General features: G+C 43.6%; 1 protein-coding gene across 1 annotated transcript in view; it reads left to right on the top strand.

Annotated features, from left to right (window-relative positions):
- Positions 1 to 553: 553 nt before the first annotated feature.
- The window catches only part of LOC139748047 (PDF receptor-like), a 168,421-nt gene continuing 153,818 nt past the window's right edge, over positions 554 to 15,156 (top strand). The window contains exon 1 of the mRNA XM_071660620.1: positions 554 to 606. The gene's annotated coding sequence lies outside the window, so the exon portion shown is untranslated. The remainder of the gene's footprint in view (positions 607 to 15,156) is intronic.

Genomic DNA, 15,156 nt, shown 5'->3' with positions numbered 1-15,156 from the left:
CACCGCCCGGGTCTGCTAGCTCAGTCTGGTGCACCGTCCGGGTCTGCTGGCTCAGTCTAGTGCACCGCCCGAGTCTGCTGGCTCAGTCTAGTGCACCGCCCGAGTCTGCTGGCTCAGTCTAGTGCACCGCCCGGGTCTGCTGGCTCAGTCTAGTGCACCGTCCGGGTCTGCTGGCTCAGTCTGGTGCACCGCCCGGGTCTGCTAGCTCAGTCTAGTGCACCGCCCGGGTCTGCTGGTTCAGTGTGGTGCACCGCCCGGGTCTGCTGGCTCAGTCTAGTGCACCGCCCGGGTCTGCTAGCTCAGTCAAGTGCACCGCCCGGGTCTGCTGGCTCAGTCTGGTGCCCCGCCCGGGTCTAGTGGCTCAGTCTGATGCCTCGTTCGGGTCTGGTGGCTCAGTCTGGTGCACCGAGAAGGCTGCTGGACAAAACAGTAGGAACGAATTGCCTAATTACCAAACCACCCAACCTAACAGTACTGACTCCCTGTTTACAATTGCGCCTCCCTACCCAATGTAAGGGAGCGAGCTCGGCTGTGTTGGTCAGTCGCTCCTCAGACAGTGGTGTGGTAACAGGATTACTCCGTCTATCCTACAGGAACAAGCCCTCTGTAAGTGACGGTAAATTATAGACAGAGTTAACTGGATCAGATCCTATGTGACGGTAGATTATCGACAGAGTTATTGTCTAGTCTAGATACGGTTTCATTAGATTGAGTAGCACTATGTAATTATTCTAAATGCATTAACGATGAGACATTTATTTATGAGTATAGAATTGTTATATAGACAATATATATATTGTAGATATGGTAGGATTGTTTTTTTTCATTTTACTTTTCATTTATTCTCGATTTTTCATGTCGCGTTGGACTTTTATGATGTATATATTATTCAAGCAACATTTTAGACTTCATGCCTTAAACAGGAACTCGTAATGTAGATATTATACATATATCTGTTCAGCTGGGTTTTCTGGGTAGTAGACCACACAATGTGTAGCGGTCATGTATATTATCCTGAGACTAAACCTGACCCACAGTAACGCTTTGCGAACCAAAGGGCTTCTCACTGCGTCATTATCTGGGTCGAATGTATTGGCTGTCGACTGTTGAATGGCCTGTAGGTCGGAATTCGAACCACACGCACACGCACACTTATTCTTAGGAGTCCACGGGGGAAATGAAACTCGTTGTTCCCAAGTGCACTTTCGTGTAATAATCAGATTATCCTGAAATATACAAGAAATATAATTCGATTGATATACAACGAAGAAACGTAGCTAGGACGTCATTTCGTAAACAAGTGACTACCCGAATGGTGGTCGGATGCGTTCAAGTCTGGCAACATCCATATGATAAATCTGTTTTTGATTATTCTGGTTCGCCAAACATTAGTAAACTAATCATTTCGACATCGGTAAAGATCACCATTTACGTGCTGGTGATCAGTGTAAATTTCTCGTAAGGTTTAACCACCCCGACAATAGTTCTGATGGCCATTAAGACTTCGTCTCTTAGATTAACCGAAAAAGACTCGCGAAACACGAGACCGCCATTCGGAAGCTTCGAACAAATGCTTCATGTATCGATTCAGACTCGCGGAACAGGAGACTGACCATTCAAAAGCTTCGAAGGAGTGCTTTATGTATCTAGTAAATTCAGACTCGCGAGACCGACCATTCAGAAGCTTCGAACAAATGCCTTCGTGTAATGATTCTATTCTGACACGCGAGAAAACAAGACCGACCATTCAAAAGATTCGAACGAGTGCTCCATGTATCGAGTCGATTCGGACGTGTTCCCTTGTGTGGCCTCCGCTCTCGCTCGGTTTCGAGATGTTGGCATGGGGTTAGGAAGCCATGATTACCGTCGTGAGGTCTGAATTTCGATATATTCTTCTGTTTATACATACGTGGGCAACTCTGATTATTCCAGCTGTTATATCCTCATCTTTCTTTATATATTCCCATTTTCTTTCCTTCCCATTTTCTACTTTCTCTTCAGGTGTGTCTCGTCTAACCCACATTTGTTTCTTTTAATCTTTGTATCTATGTTGTGACTTGCATTCTCGGGGGTCGCATTGGCCTCTTTATCTCTTACATCTCCACTGTGCTTATATTTCGCGCCGTCATGACCTTGCGTGACCTCCGTCATGACCTTCCTGTGTGACCTCCACATTTAAGTCTCTCCTTAATCCCATTTGACCTATTACCTTTCGCTCGTTACCTACGCTCTCTCTCGTTGGTCAACCTCTCCCTCCGCCTCGCTAACCACAAGTCGCATTAGATTTGGTTATTTTCCCAGTACATTGTTCGGTTTTTCTCTTATTATAATATCCAGACTTTCCCTGCCTTTATTGGCCAAGCTGGGACTTGTTAGCAGAGCGCTGGAGTCGTAAACGTTGGCTTGATTTCAGCTGGAAGTAATTTTTTTCCTTCTCTTTCGTTCATGGAAATGTACCTCCATTCTGGCTTCTGTACATGTGTGTGTGTGCTTGTGTGGGTATGTGTACTAAAGGACAACAGTTCATAAAACTGCTCGCATTTGACTTCAAATGAATAACTGAATAACTGGCAGTGAGCCATGCACCCAGAGGGTCTGATAAATGAAGTTTCTCATGACTAATTCCAGTTCCATTTAACGGTACCTGATTACCATCGGTATTGTGTATTTTCTTTTTTTTTATCGTACTTTCTTGAAATGTTTAATCCACGGGTAGGTAGGTGGGAGAGAGAGAAAGAGAGAGAAGGGGGTTGGGGGGTATTGGTGGCGAGCAGAGTTGTGATGGGAGGTCAAAGTCTTGCTTAATATCTTGTAGTATTTGCTCTCAGAGAGAGAGAGAGAGAGAGAGAGAGAGAGAGAGAGAGAGAGAGAGAGAGAGGGAGGAACACTGGGGTACATACTTGAGCCCAATTCAAATGTGAAGTCTACTTTGCGATACTATTAACACATGTCCTTTCTAACCATCACCCTCGTATCTAGAAATCTTTTTTCGTCCCATTTCTTCCCATTTCCTTACGGTAATGATATATATATATTCTTGTACCACGTCAAAAAGATAGATATACCTTCAATTTGGCTCAGTACGGGCGACCTGATATTAGACTAGAATATTGTCTTCCCGTCTTGTTCCCTCGGGGCCATGTCCGGGGCAAGATAATGTCATTAGAGTTATGTTACCGCCACGAGCAGTGTGACCAGTAGCCAACCGGGTCTCTCTAACAGGTCCCGCTTGACCTGGGACTTTGGGACTATACATGGACAGGTTCATGCCCGACTCTGAAAGGTCGGTACGAATATGTTTTCTCATTTCCCTCAGGGTCGAGTTTACATGGGTCATAGACTAGTGGCTTTCGTATGAATGGTTATCACCATTTCTTAACTGTATCTATTTGTGTGTATATATCATTTTCTATTTATATTCAAACGCAGCCTCCCGCGTCAGCGAGGTAGCGCAAGGAAAGACTAGGAATGGCCCAACTTTCCCACATACACATGTATATACATAAACGCCCACACACGCACATATACATACATATACATTCCAATGTGTACATGTGTAGATACATATTTATATATACATGTACACTTCCATACTTGCTGCCTTTATCCATTCCCGTCGCCACCCCGCCACACACTAAATAACTTTCCCCTTCCCCCTCCAGCGAGGCAGCGCCAGGAACTGACAAAAAAGGCCACATTCGTTCATACTCGGGCTATAGCTGTCGCGTAATTAAATTCTTGCGTATATTCTATTAAAATGAATGTCTAAAACAGAATATTTTAATCCATATTAAGGGCGCTGAATAGCCTTCGAAGCTCCAGTGTTTGGCTTATAAACCTAAATTCTTTAATCCAGTCCAAACATCGCTTAACCCAGTGCCATCGTTAGATGTCTACTATTTTCTAATGTCCAAGAGTCTGCGTACAAATATTTTGCAGTGCTTCACTGTATACACGTACACAAACGTCTGTGTCAGTGACCAATATTTAGTGTGGCGTAGTATATAGTGAAGAATATGTTCTATGTACTTAATCTGAATATGGTTTAAACATTTCTAACATTCCTTGGACGTGGAGTAGTATATAGTGAAGAATATGTACTTAATCTTGAGTATAGTTTGAACATTTCTACCATCTCTGGACGTATGTATAACCCAGTGCTATTGTGACACCGATGCCCTCTTTTGAGTACGTCAGTACCACTCTTGAGTACGATAGTCTACAACGCTTGACCTATGACGAGAGGGGTTAAGGGTGAAGCCTTCATACCCACGAATTGTACTGTCATATTCTCCCAAGCATCTATCGTACTGTCATGTGCAAGGGTCGTAAAGCCATTGCTCGAGGGTCGTACCGTCATTCTCGAGGGTCGTAAAGTCATGTTGAAGGTTTGGCTAACAACTTTAGAGAGTCGTGTGTCGACCTGTTTACTGCAGAGAAACAAAAATACGATACACCATAAGAGTCGAGCAAATTGCTTCCACAAGAAGTTCATTAACACAGTTTCTTTTTTCTGTTCATACTATTCGCCATTTCCCGCGTTAGCGAGGTAGCGTTAAGAACAGATGACTGCGCCTTTGAAGGAATATCCTCACCTGGCCTCCTACTGTTCCTTATTTTGGAAAATAATAAAAAAAGAGGTGAGGATCTCCAGCTCCCCGCTCCCTCCCCTTTTAGTCGCCTTCTACGACACGCAGGGAATACGTGGGATGTATTTTCTCTCCTATCCCCAGGGATTAACACGTGTGTGTGTGTATATATATATACATATATATATATATATATATATATATATATATATATATATATATATATATATATGGTTGTTGCCAGACTCCACCTGCTTGAGGTCACCCAGAGGTGGGAAAAGTCCCCTTTGACAAAGCTGTATCACAAGGATTACAACATCTTCACATAACTCCCGACTCCAAAGGACTCCACATATTCCTGCTACTAGAAGTAGCGCAGTCTTTGGGCTCAGGGGCCTTTTTGAAAAAAGACCCTGGGTAACGCTAGGACTTTTCCATATAAATTAGTTTTGCGGTATTTATGGATATATATATATATATATATATATATATATATATATATATATATATATATATATATATATATATATATATATATATAAACACTCTCGCCACTATGCGTCCTGGGATCGAACCAGAAGTCATTCGAATGGCAGCCAGAGAACTAAGACGGCCACACCACCTTGATTGCACTAAAGCTAACCACCTCAGACCGTGTGGCCACGCCCTCACATCCTCACCCTGGCCACGCCCTCACATCCTCACCCTGGCCACGCTCTCACATCCTCTCCCTGGCCACGCCCTCGCATCCTCACCCTGGCCACGCCCTCGCATACTCACCCTGGCCCCACCCTCACATCCACTCCCTTGCATCCTCACCCTGGCCTCGCCCTCGCATCCTCACCCTGGCCACGCCCTCGCATCCTCACCCTGGCCACGCCCTTACATCCTCCTCGGCTCTGCTCTCGCCCAAGTCCTCCAGCTCCGTCCTCAAGCGTCTTGACCTCTGGGGAATAATGGAAAACGTTGAATATCCACTGGAAACTTAGCTGGCATGTTTACATGGTTGATCAACGTGCGTTTGTCTCTGGCTAACGTGTGAGCGAACGTTGTTTGTGACGTAGAGACACAGGTGTCATTCTTCGGGCCTCTTCCTCTCGCATCTTGAACCGAAGAGAGGTCGGAATAATTCAGAGGCCAGATATGTTTCAGAACGCATAGATGAGCCTAAAACCTCCATAGATGAGCCTTAAACTCCTTAGAGTAAGCCTGGAATCCTTATAAATTCTGAACCCTATGTGTATTTCACAGTATTATAGATTTTTGAACCTCCAGCGATGTTTATGGACCCGAAATATGATAAAGATCAGAGTTCCGCAAGCGATTCTGAACCCCCTTAGATAAGCAGAGCCAAATGAATACATTTGTCACCTACATATAATTTTGGGCTTAAGATATACTACTCGTGTATATATGTATATATATATATATATATATATATATATGGTATACATTTAGTTGTCTTGATATACACTGACGTGTATATATGAGAAAATGGCAGCAGTCTGGGCCAGGGAGGGAAACACGACAAACTCCTACCTACGGTGTATAACGAGACGCCACACTCCAGTGTTTCTCCCTCTCCACCTTCAGGACGCGCCAGCGGGTGGTTGAGGTAGTCAGGGTCCGAGAACACCCCATCCAGTGTCAGGCCTGTGTGTATGTGTCCCTTTAACTCTTGAAACCCAGATTGTCCCGCTGCCTCCGAGTCTCGGCGTACTATCCTTAATTAAACTCTTTCTCTCTCTCTCTCTCATAGTTGCTAGTCTTGACTTCCTTCCTTCCTGGTTTATTGTCCACCTATCCGCCCTGGTTTTGTTGTCATTTGTCTTAAGAGGTATCCACCCTGGTTTGTTTTGATATAGAACTCTCTATCTTTCGTGGTTTGGTATAGAAATGTCCTTCCACTCTCCCTGGTTTGTTGTTTTACTTGGAAATAGAACTGTTCTCCTAGGTTTGTTCTACTTTGCTATATAACTGTTCTCCAAGACTTGTTGCACAACGTAAGTCTCTCTCTCTCTCTCTAAGAATTCATTGTTCATTTGACATACGGTGTACTTTAAATTACCGTTTTAAGTATTACCGTTTCAGTATGAACTTTTATTAAGGTGAGCTCTTTAGGTGAATATTTAAGGTTCCTTCCAAACCAGAGGCCTTAGTATGACGGACTGAGCTGCAGGGTTTCTGACAGAGTGACTATGTTGGAGTCGTCTGTCATTAATGATCCACTGGAAAGGATTTCTCTCCCCGTCAGAATTATCATTCAAAGTCATCACATAGAATTACATATATTCCTACAAGTCTACGGGGGAATGAAACTCGGGAGAGTTTCCAAGAGCACTCTCGTGTAATCATCACATCATCAGGAGATACAAGAAAGAAATGTGTTAGTTTATATACAACGAAGAGACGTACCTAGGACACCATTTGGCTCTATGTACTAAGTATTTCTTGTGAGCGTATGTTACGTAATAATGTCCATATTTCATGATATCAGAATTATGTAAAAATGCCGTAGCGTAGTTGCCACAAAGTTTGCTCATAAAATCGGCTTATTTGTAGGGTACGACAGCCCCTATGACCAGTTTTCGCCGAGTACTTATGGAAGTTTCACACTTAAAAGCTGCCGAAGCACTTTCCGGAAATTGATAAGTCTACTCTGATAAGATTTTTGGTTCTGGGTCTTCCTGGTTGGTTGGTGATAACTGGTAACGTTCGTTAGTTAAGTCTCTGGCAATATTTTGTCATGATTATAACCAGTTTTACCCGGACGTACTCTATCGTATATCAGTAGTCAAAGGTGATGTATACACTCTATTCATACATAAGTATTATAGTTTTAAGACGACTATCCTGGCCTCCTGCAGCTTCCAGACTGCACTCCATACAGGAGTAGGGAAATGATGGATTCTTCTGGAGGGAAGTCCAAACTCGAACGCACCCGACTTGCATTCGGGTAGTCACTTGTTTACCAAATGGCTTCTTGGCTACGTCTCTTCGTTGTATATCGACTGTTATGTATTTTTTTTTCATCTATCTCCCCTGATATGATTATCACACGAAAGTGCACTTGGGTACATATGTTTCATTTCCCCGTGGACGCGTAGGAATATATTATATATTTATGTTCTGATCATCTTTTTCGAATCAAAATCGTCCTCGCATGTAGGCGAGAGAATGAATGAAAATTCTCTCACCGAAAACCTCCTGTGGATCATTGATTGATGTGACGGGTCTGCCATGCTATGGTTTTGGTAGACTGGCTCGTCGTGAGCACTGAGGCGATGGCTTCAAGGACTTCCTCAGCAGGCGAAGCCACAGCACGAGCCTCCTACTATGGTAGACGGGGCTCTGAGGCATATGATACACGGGAGTTTGATGGTACATTGATTGGGATGGTACATGGGGCTTTGATGGTATAGTGAGGCTGAGATGGTACATGGTGCTTTGATGGTACAGTGAGGCTGAGATGGTACATGGTGCTTTGATGGTACAGTGAGGCTGAGATGGTACATGGTGCTTTGATGGTACAGTGAGGCTGAGATGGTACATGGTGCTTTGATGGTACAGTGAGGCTGAGATGGTACATGGTGCTTTGATGGTACAGTGAGGCTGAGATGGTACATGGTGCTTTGATGGTACAGTGAGGCTGAGATGGTACATGGTGCTTTGATGGTACAGTGAGGCTGAGATGGTACATGGTGCTTTGATGGTACAGTGAGGCTGAGATGGTACATGGTGCTTTGATGGTATAGTGAGGCTGAGATGGTACATGGTGCTTTGATGGTACAGTGAGGCTGAGATGGTACATGGGGCTTTGATGGTACAGTGAGGCTGAGATGGTACATGGGTCTTTGATGGTACAGTGAGGCTGAGATGGTACATGGTGCTTTGATGGTACAGTGAGGCTGAGATGGTACATGGTGCTTTGATGGTACAGTGAGGCTGAGATGGTGCATGGGGCTTTGATGGCATAGTGAGGCTGAGATGGTACACAGGACTTTCATGGTACAGGGATAGTGAAGGTACATGTACCTGTAATGGTACAAAGATGATGTTACAGAGTTACAATGGTACAGGGACCCAGGTGGTTCAAGAGGCTGTATTGGTACAATGGAAAGAGTTCTACCATGTTTTATAACATTTTCAATAATTAATAAGAATCTTTCTTTGTCTTTATTTTTTTGGATCTTCAAAAGTTCCTTTTATCCTGTATTTTTTTTACTTCTTTTAACAAGTGTAATTAAGAAGTTTTCTTTTGAAATGCAAGATTATCTTTTCGTATCGTGGAGTCGGTCCTCCTGGCCTTTCTAGATTCTAATCCAAATACTTTATTTTTAAACGTGCAAAGTCTTATGAAAAGAATGTCTCTCCAGGTTCCAGCGTAAGACTTCGCTGGAAGACTTCCTACCAATTATCCAAAACTTTCGCTCATGACTTTATAACTCGGCCTTCGGGTGTGTGTGTGTGTGTGTGTGTGTGTGTGTGTGTGTGTGTTGGGAGGGTTATTCCAGCAGCTGTGTGTCTGAGGCACACTGGATCTTGTCGATTCTTTGTTTACTTTATAAATTCCGTGATGATTGCAACGTTTCTTCCCCAAAAAGCTCGTTCGAGATCATCGGCGTCCCGAAGCACCCTTGGTTAACGAGAGGGTCGTTAAGAATAAGCAACTAAAGGATGAGATAGGATGAAAAACGAGAGGGTTTAACGAGAAAGGGGTTCTTCTCCCAAATTTAACTGTGGCACTTTGACTAACCCAGGTCTGCCTCCATTGTGGAGACTTCTGTAGCTCACGGCACCTCGCCTCTTTGCGGTCATGCGACCTATTGTTCTTCTATCACTTCAAAAGAACAGTAGACCTTGAGTGGTTCATTTCGTTTTATGTTCATAATGATTCGCGGCAATGTGAGGACACAAGCTGGATGACTCTCAGACTGGAATCTGTTCTCCAAATTATCTTTCTTTTTCTCTTTTAAAAGCTCTCGTATGTTTTGAGAAGGATTTGAAACCTTATAAGAAGGATATGAACCTTTATGCTCGAAGCTGTGATGTCTATAGATGCTCTCGTGTCGTATGAGTAGAGTCTGAAACTTTGTTCTAAGATATGATTTCTATAGTTGCTCACATGTGGTATATGAGAAGGACCTGAACCTTTATGCTTTAAGCTATGATGTCTATAGATGCTCTCGTGTCGTAGGAGTAGGATCTGAACCCTTATGCTCTAAGCTATAATGTCTATAGATGCTCTCGTTTCTTAGGAGTAGGATCTGAACCCTTATGCTCTAAGCTATAATGTCTATAGATGCTCTCGTATGGCACATGAGAAGGATCTGAACGTTTATACTTTTGGCTATGACGTCTATAGATGGACAGAAGGTTGCACCATAGCATTCACGTCAAAGAGTCTCATAGTTTTTGTTATGAAGTTTTTTTTTTAATTCATTATCATCAGTAGTCAAGACTTTGGGCGAGGGGTTAACTGCACCATTCAGACGCTTCCTCCATAAACAGACGTCGGGGCACCATTGGACGTTGTCTGTAATAGACGGTAGTGTGATACTGACCTGCGTCGTTGGTTGAAAATGCTTATGTACCTCTGTGGTGTAGCGTTGCTGACTGAGAGGCATGCGGGGGAAGGGGGGTAAGAGTTCGAGTAGGTTCGAACCCTAGTCGTGGTAGTCTGTCCGCAGTCCACCCAGCTGTTCATCCTCCATTAAGGAGCTGGTCAATGAAATGGGTACCTGGCTTACGCTAGGGTATATATATAATATATATATGTATATATATATATATATATATATATATATATATATATATATATATATATATATATATATATACCCTAGCTAATTTATACCCTATATAATTTTTTTTTTCCAAAAGAAGGAACAGAGAAGGGGGCCAAGTGAGGATATTCCCTCAGAGGCCCAGTCCTCTGTTCTTAACGCTACCTTGCTAACGCGGGAAATGGCGAATAGTTTGAAAGAGAAAAAAAAAAATGTATATATATATATATATATATATATATATATATATATATATATATATATATATATATATATATAATGGTAGCCTTAAGGCGATGAGTAGCCAGTGTCGTATGTCTAAAATGAATAAAACCAAAGATAATTTGGGTCCACCAGAGTCACAGTGGTGGACAATGAAACCAAATATAAAGGGAAATGTTCATAACTTGTAGTGAAATCTAACAAAATCTGCGTCATGAATGTATTGATCCCTACCTGAAGAGAACTGAATTATACAGATATTAGAAATCTCTGTATTTCTCTGTCCAGAAAATTAGATTTATGTCCAGAAATTAACGAAATCTGTTCATGTATAGAGATTTGCGATTCTCTTTATCATGCAGGAAAATTTGCATTGGAACAATCGCTTTAGTCGACCGTGCAATGAAAAACATATTGTTGATAATAGACCAACGTATGGAAAGCTGTTTTGAGATCTTTTGATCGTTTTACGCTGTCCCCACTAAACCCCAGATTGAGTTTATCCACCTTCCCCCAAACTTTGTGAGATATTCGTCTAAATACAGAGAAAAGGAATAGACTTCATAAAAGCTTTTCATTTTTGATATTTTTGGCAGTTTCCTGCGTTAGCGAGGTAGCGCCAAAAACAAACTTAAGATATATGCCACCTTCACTCACACCTTCACAGATGCAAGACCGACCATAGAGAGGTGGACCACATTAGAATTGTTACTGGATCTGGAATGTGTTTGGAGTGACTTCTGGGAAAGCGACGGAGTCTTAAGTAGGAGGAGCCAGAAGACAATTTTTACAGTGACAGGATGAACACGGAGACGTCAGTGGGAGGCGCCACTGTGAAAGGGAAGACCCCTGGAAAAGCACAGAAATAGACTCTATAACCACAGTGAGCGAGACGACTGTAAAAGGGGATCACATACAGGTGCTATATCCACAGTGAGAGGGAAGTCTGTTAGAGGACCACAGACACTCGCTACGACCACAGTGAAAGGGACGACTGTCAGAGGACCACAAACAGCAACAGCCACAGGGAAAGGAGAGACTGTAAAAGAGGACCACAGACGCACTACAGCCACAGGGAGAGAGGCGACTGTAGGAAGACCAGACACACTACAACCACAGGGAGAGGGGCGACAGTAGGAAGACCAGACACGGGGAAAGAGGCGACTGTAGGAAGACCAGACACAGGGAGAGGGGCGACTGTAGGAAGACCAGACACGGGGAGAGGGGCGACTGTAGGAAGACCAGACACAGAGAGAGGGGCGACTGTAGGAAGACCAGACACACTACAGCTACAAGGACCACAATGAGAGGGGCGACTGTGAGAGGACCACAGACGCATAATACAGCCAGAGTGAGACACAAGAATAACAGTGAGAGTCACTCCAACCCAGGAGGAGCCACAATGAGACGACGGCCTAGTAACATAATCACATTGCCTCGGGCTCTCTAATGTGGGTCTTGGCTTGGTCCTCCATCGTGCCACAAGAGGCCCTCGTCTTGCCTAGACTGTCTTTCCCATAAGGCTGCCTACGAGTAAGGGACACTCTTATGTAAATAACATTATATATATATATATATATATATATATATATATATATATATATATATATATATATATATACACGATATTTTACCGGATGTCATGGCTATCCCGAACCGCTCACCGCAAGAAAAGGTAGACTTATGAAATATGTATTGGGACTTGGATATTAGCCAGTACTATGGATGAAGCGAGTATATTCTATGTGTATGAGAGAAGCAGAGTAACGAGTGATTTTTGTCTTGAGATGGTTAGTGTGAGATGGAGTGTGAGACGGTAAAAGATGAGATGAAGAGACCTTCGATGTGTGTATTTGTGGAGCACAGAACTAATCTCCAGGTGTCTGGGGGCAGCGGTGTGAGAGGAAAGACTCGTACATCACTGTAGGCTCCAACCCCATCCATATAGATCAACCACAGCTTTGGATACTGTAGGCTTGGGGCAGTGAAGGGAATCTCCTTCCATTCCCACTACTAGAAAACTGGTTTGACTCCTAATACCTGTCTAGACTTACGTCATCTAGTACACAAGTTCTGTTCTAGGATGTCAACATGTTGCTTCGTCTGTAAGTGTAAAGTAACTCTATCAAGATCTTGCCATTACCAAACTGGATCATGTTAGTCTTGCTCTTATGTAAAGTTGCACAGCTAAAATGTGTGTATTCCACGCTCCCACATAGTCATGTACATATTATCAGCTTTTACATATGTAGGTTATATTGGGAAACGAGAAGTATTATATGGCCATCGCTATAGCTAGTTTATCTCGGTCTTCAGTAAAGTTCGCTAATGAAAGCTTTGTAAGCTTAGAGACACATCTCTTCGACTGAAGACCACGAGACTGCCTCTCCATTAACGATAATGTGACTCGTCTGTTTACGTCTGTTTATATCTATGTCCAGGGCTGGTCCCCATGTCAGTGGATATCTATAGCCACGTACCTACGTACCTTGCTCAGGCTGGGATACATATATAATCTAGCAAAAGTGCTCCCTTCTGCTACGCAGGGGACCCGGGTTCGATCCCGGCTGTTGGAGTTTTGTATCCTCATATACAGCGTTAATTGGATGACCTTGATTAGGGCCTCAGCTGCTCGAACCGTATCACCTAATATAAAAAAAACATTGCTACCCAGACAGGGACTACTTTGTACGTAACGTTTTGACCTATCAGCGCACATGCGCAATATGTGAAGACTTGGAGGTTATCCATAAGAAGTTTTCTACTATTAAGAGGAAACATAGTGAACAGAACTCTTAAATTGTATCTGTGGTATGAAATGTGCTACTCTATTGTCACTCGTCCCATGACGAATAGAATGTAAAGTGTTGGATCACATACCATACGTAAGAGAATCGTTGCGTCTGTCTCGTAGAGGATAGGGTCTGTCTGTCTCGTAGAGGGTAGGGTCTGTCTGTCTCGTAGAGGGTAGGGGTCTGTCTGTCTCGTGCAGGGGAGGGTCTGTCTGTCTCGTGGAGGGTAGGGTCTGTCTGTCTCGTAGAGGGTAGGATCTGTCTGTCTCGTAGAGGGTAGGGTCTGTCTGTCTCGTAGATTGTGGGGTCTGTCTGTCTCGTAGAGGGTAGGGTCTGTCTGTCTCATGGAGGGTAGGGTCTGTCTGTCTCGTAGAGGGTAGGGTCTGACTGTCTGTCTCGTAGAGGGTAGGGTCTGTCTGTCTGTCTCGTGGAGGGTAGGGTCTGTCTGTCTCGTAGAGGGTAGGGTCTGTCTGTCTCGTAGAGGGTAGGGTCTGTCTGTCTCGTAGAGGGTAGGGTCTGTCTGTCTCGTAGAGGGTAGGGTCTGTCTGTCTCGTGGTCACTGTACCATCAGGCCACGATACCAACACACACACGGACCATCTACGGACCAGTTTTCCGACCCTCCTCGTCCTAACCAGGCGGATGTTAACCAGGGTAATGCTCAGAATCCCTTAACATATACATTTTAACCTCCTTCCCTCCCAGACAGGAGGAAGTTAATAGAGAAATCCAGTTAAAAGCTGCTACACCTTTTCTTATGTTGGGTGGATTTCCACATCGAATTTGAGAGAAGACACGCACACACGAGCGTGCGCTCTCGAGCACGACAGCTGACACACCCCCTCGTAAGGATCTTCCCTCGGGGGTATATAAAACATAGTGTGTCCGAGATTACTTGAGTTTCATCGCTATGATGATGAAAAGTTGATCGAAGGCGCGACGCGGAAGATATCAAGTTGATTAACTCCAGTCTGCAGTTGACGCTACTGAAGGACTTGCCCTTAGCCATCTCGTGTACGTAGTGCTTTCTCCTCTGACGATAACTGATAAATGAATAAATGATAATCACTGCAAGAAACTAGAGAATGAGTTATGTTTGTTCGTCTGTGTTCTTTGATAAATGGATAAATGCTCATTACTGCAAGAAACTAGAGAATGAGACAATGTTATGTTTTCACGTCCGTGTTCTTTGACAGGAAGTTGAAGACATATGATTACTTTCCCATAATGTTTATATGTAACTTGTTCCTTGTACTGTCGTCCTGTAATACTGGGTAGTCTGTAGATAGTGCCATCTCGCTCCCTGTGTTACAAAATCCGTCCTTATATACCATACACTTGATATTTTGCACGTTTCTTCCCATGTGAATAGAGATAAGCCAGATATATTATTGGCTCGATTCCCATATAAACTGTTTAGTATTCCGTCCTTAGAGCACGTCTCTTCTGATAGTTTATAGCGTTTTCTTGTGGCTGTATTCTTATGTAACAGCGTCAGAAGAGACGATGCTTCAGCTGAGGTGTTTCGTGCTCAAGTGTTAGGTGAAGGTCTTAAGTGCCACCTTATACCACCCACCTGGATGGCGCCTTGTCCCTCAAGTGTTAGGTGAAGGTCTTGAGTGCCACCTTACACCACACACATGGATGGTGTCTTGTCCCTCAAGTGTTAGGTGAAGGTCTCGAGTGCCACCTTGTACCACCTACCTGGATGGTTTCTTGTCCCTCAAGTGTTAGGTGAAGGTCTCGAGTGCCACCTTACACCACCCA

This window comes from Panulirus ornatus, chromosome 72, assembly GCF_036320965.1.
Source record: "Panulirus ornatus isolate Po-2019 chromosome 72, ASM3632096v1, whole genome shotgun sequence".
NCBI classification, from domain to species: Eukaryota; Metazoa; Arthropoda; class Malacostraca; order Decapoda; family Palinuridae; genus Panulirus; species Panulirus ornatus.
This window is presented reverse-complemented; position numbering and strand designations above follow the sequence as displayed.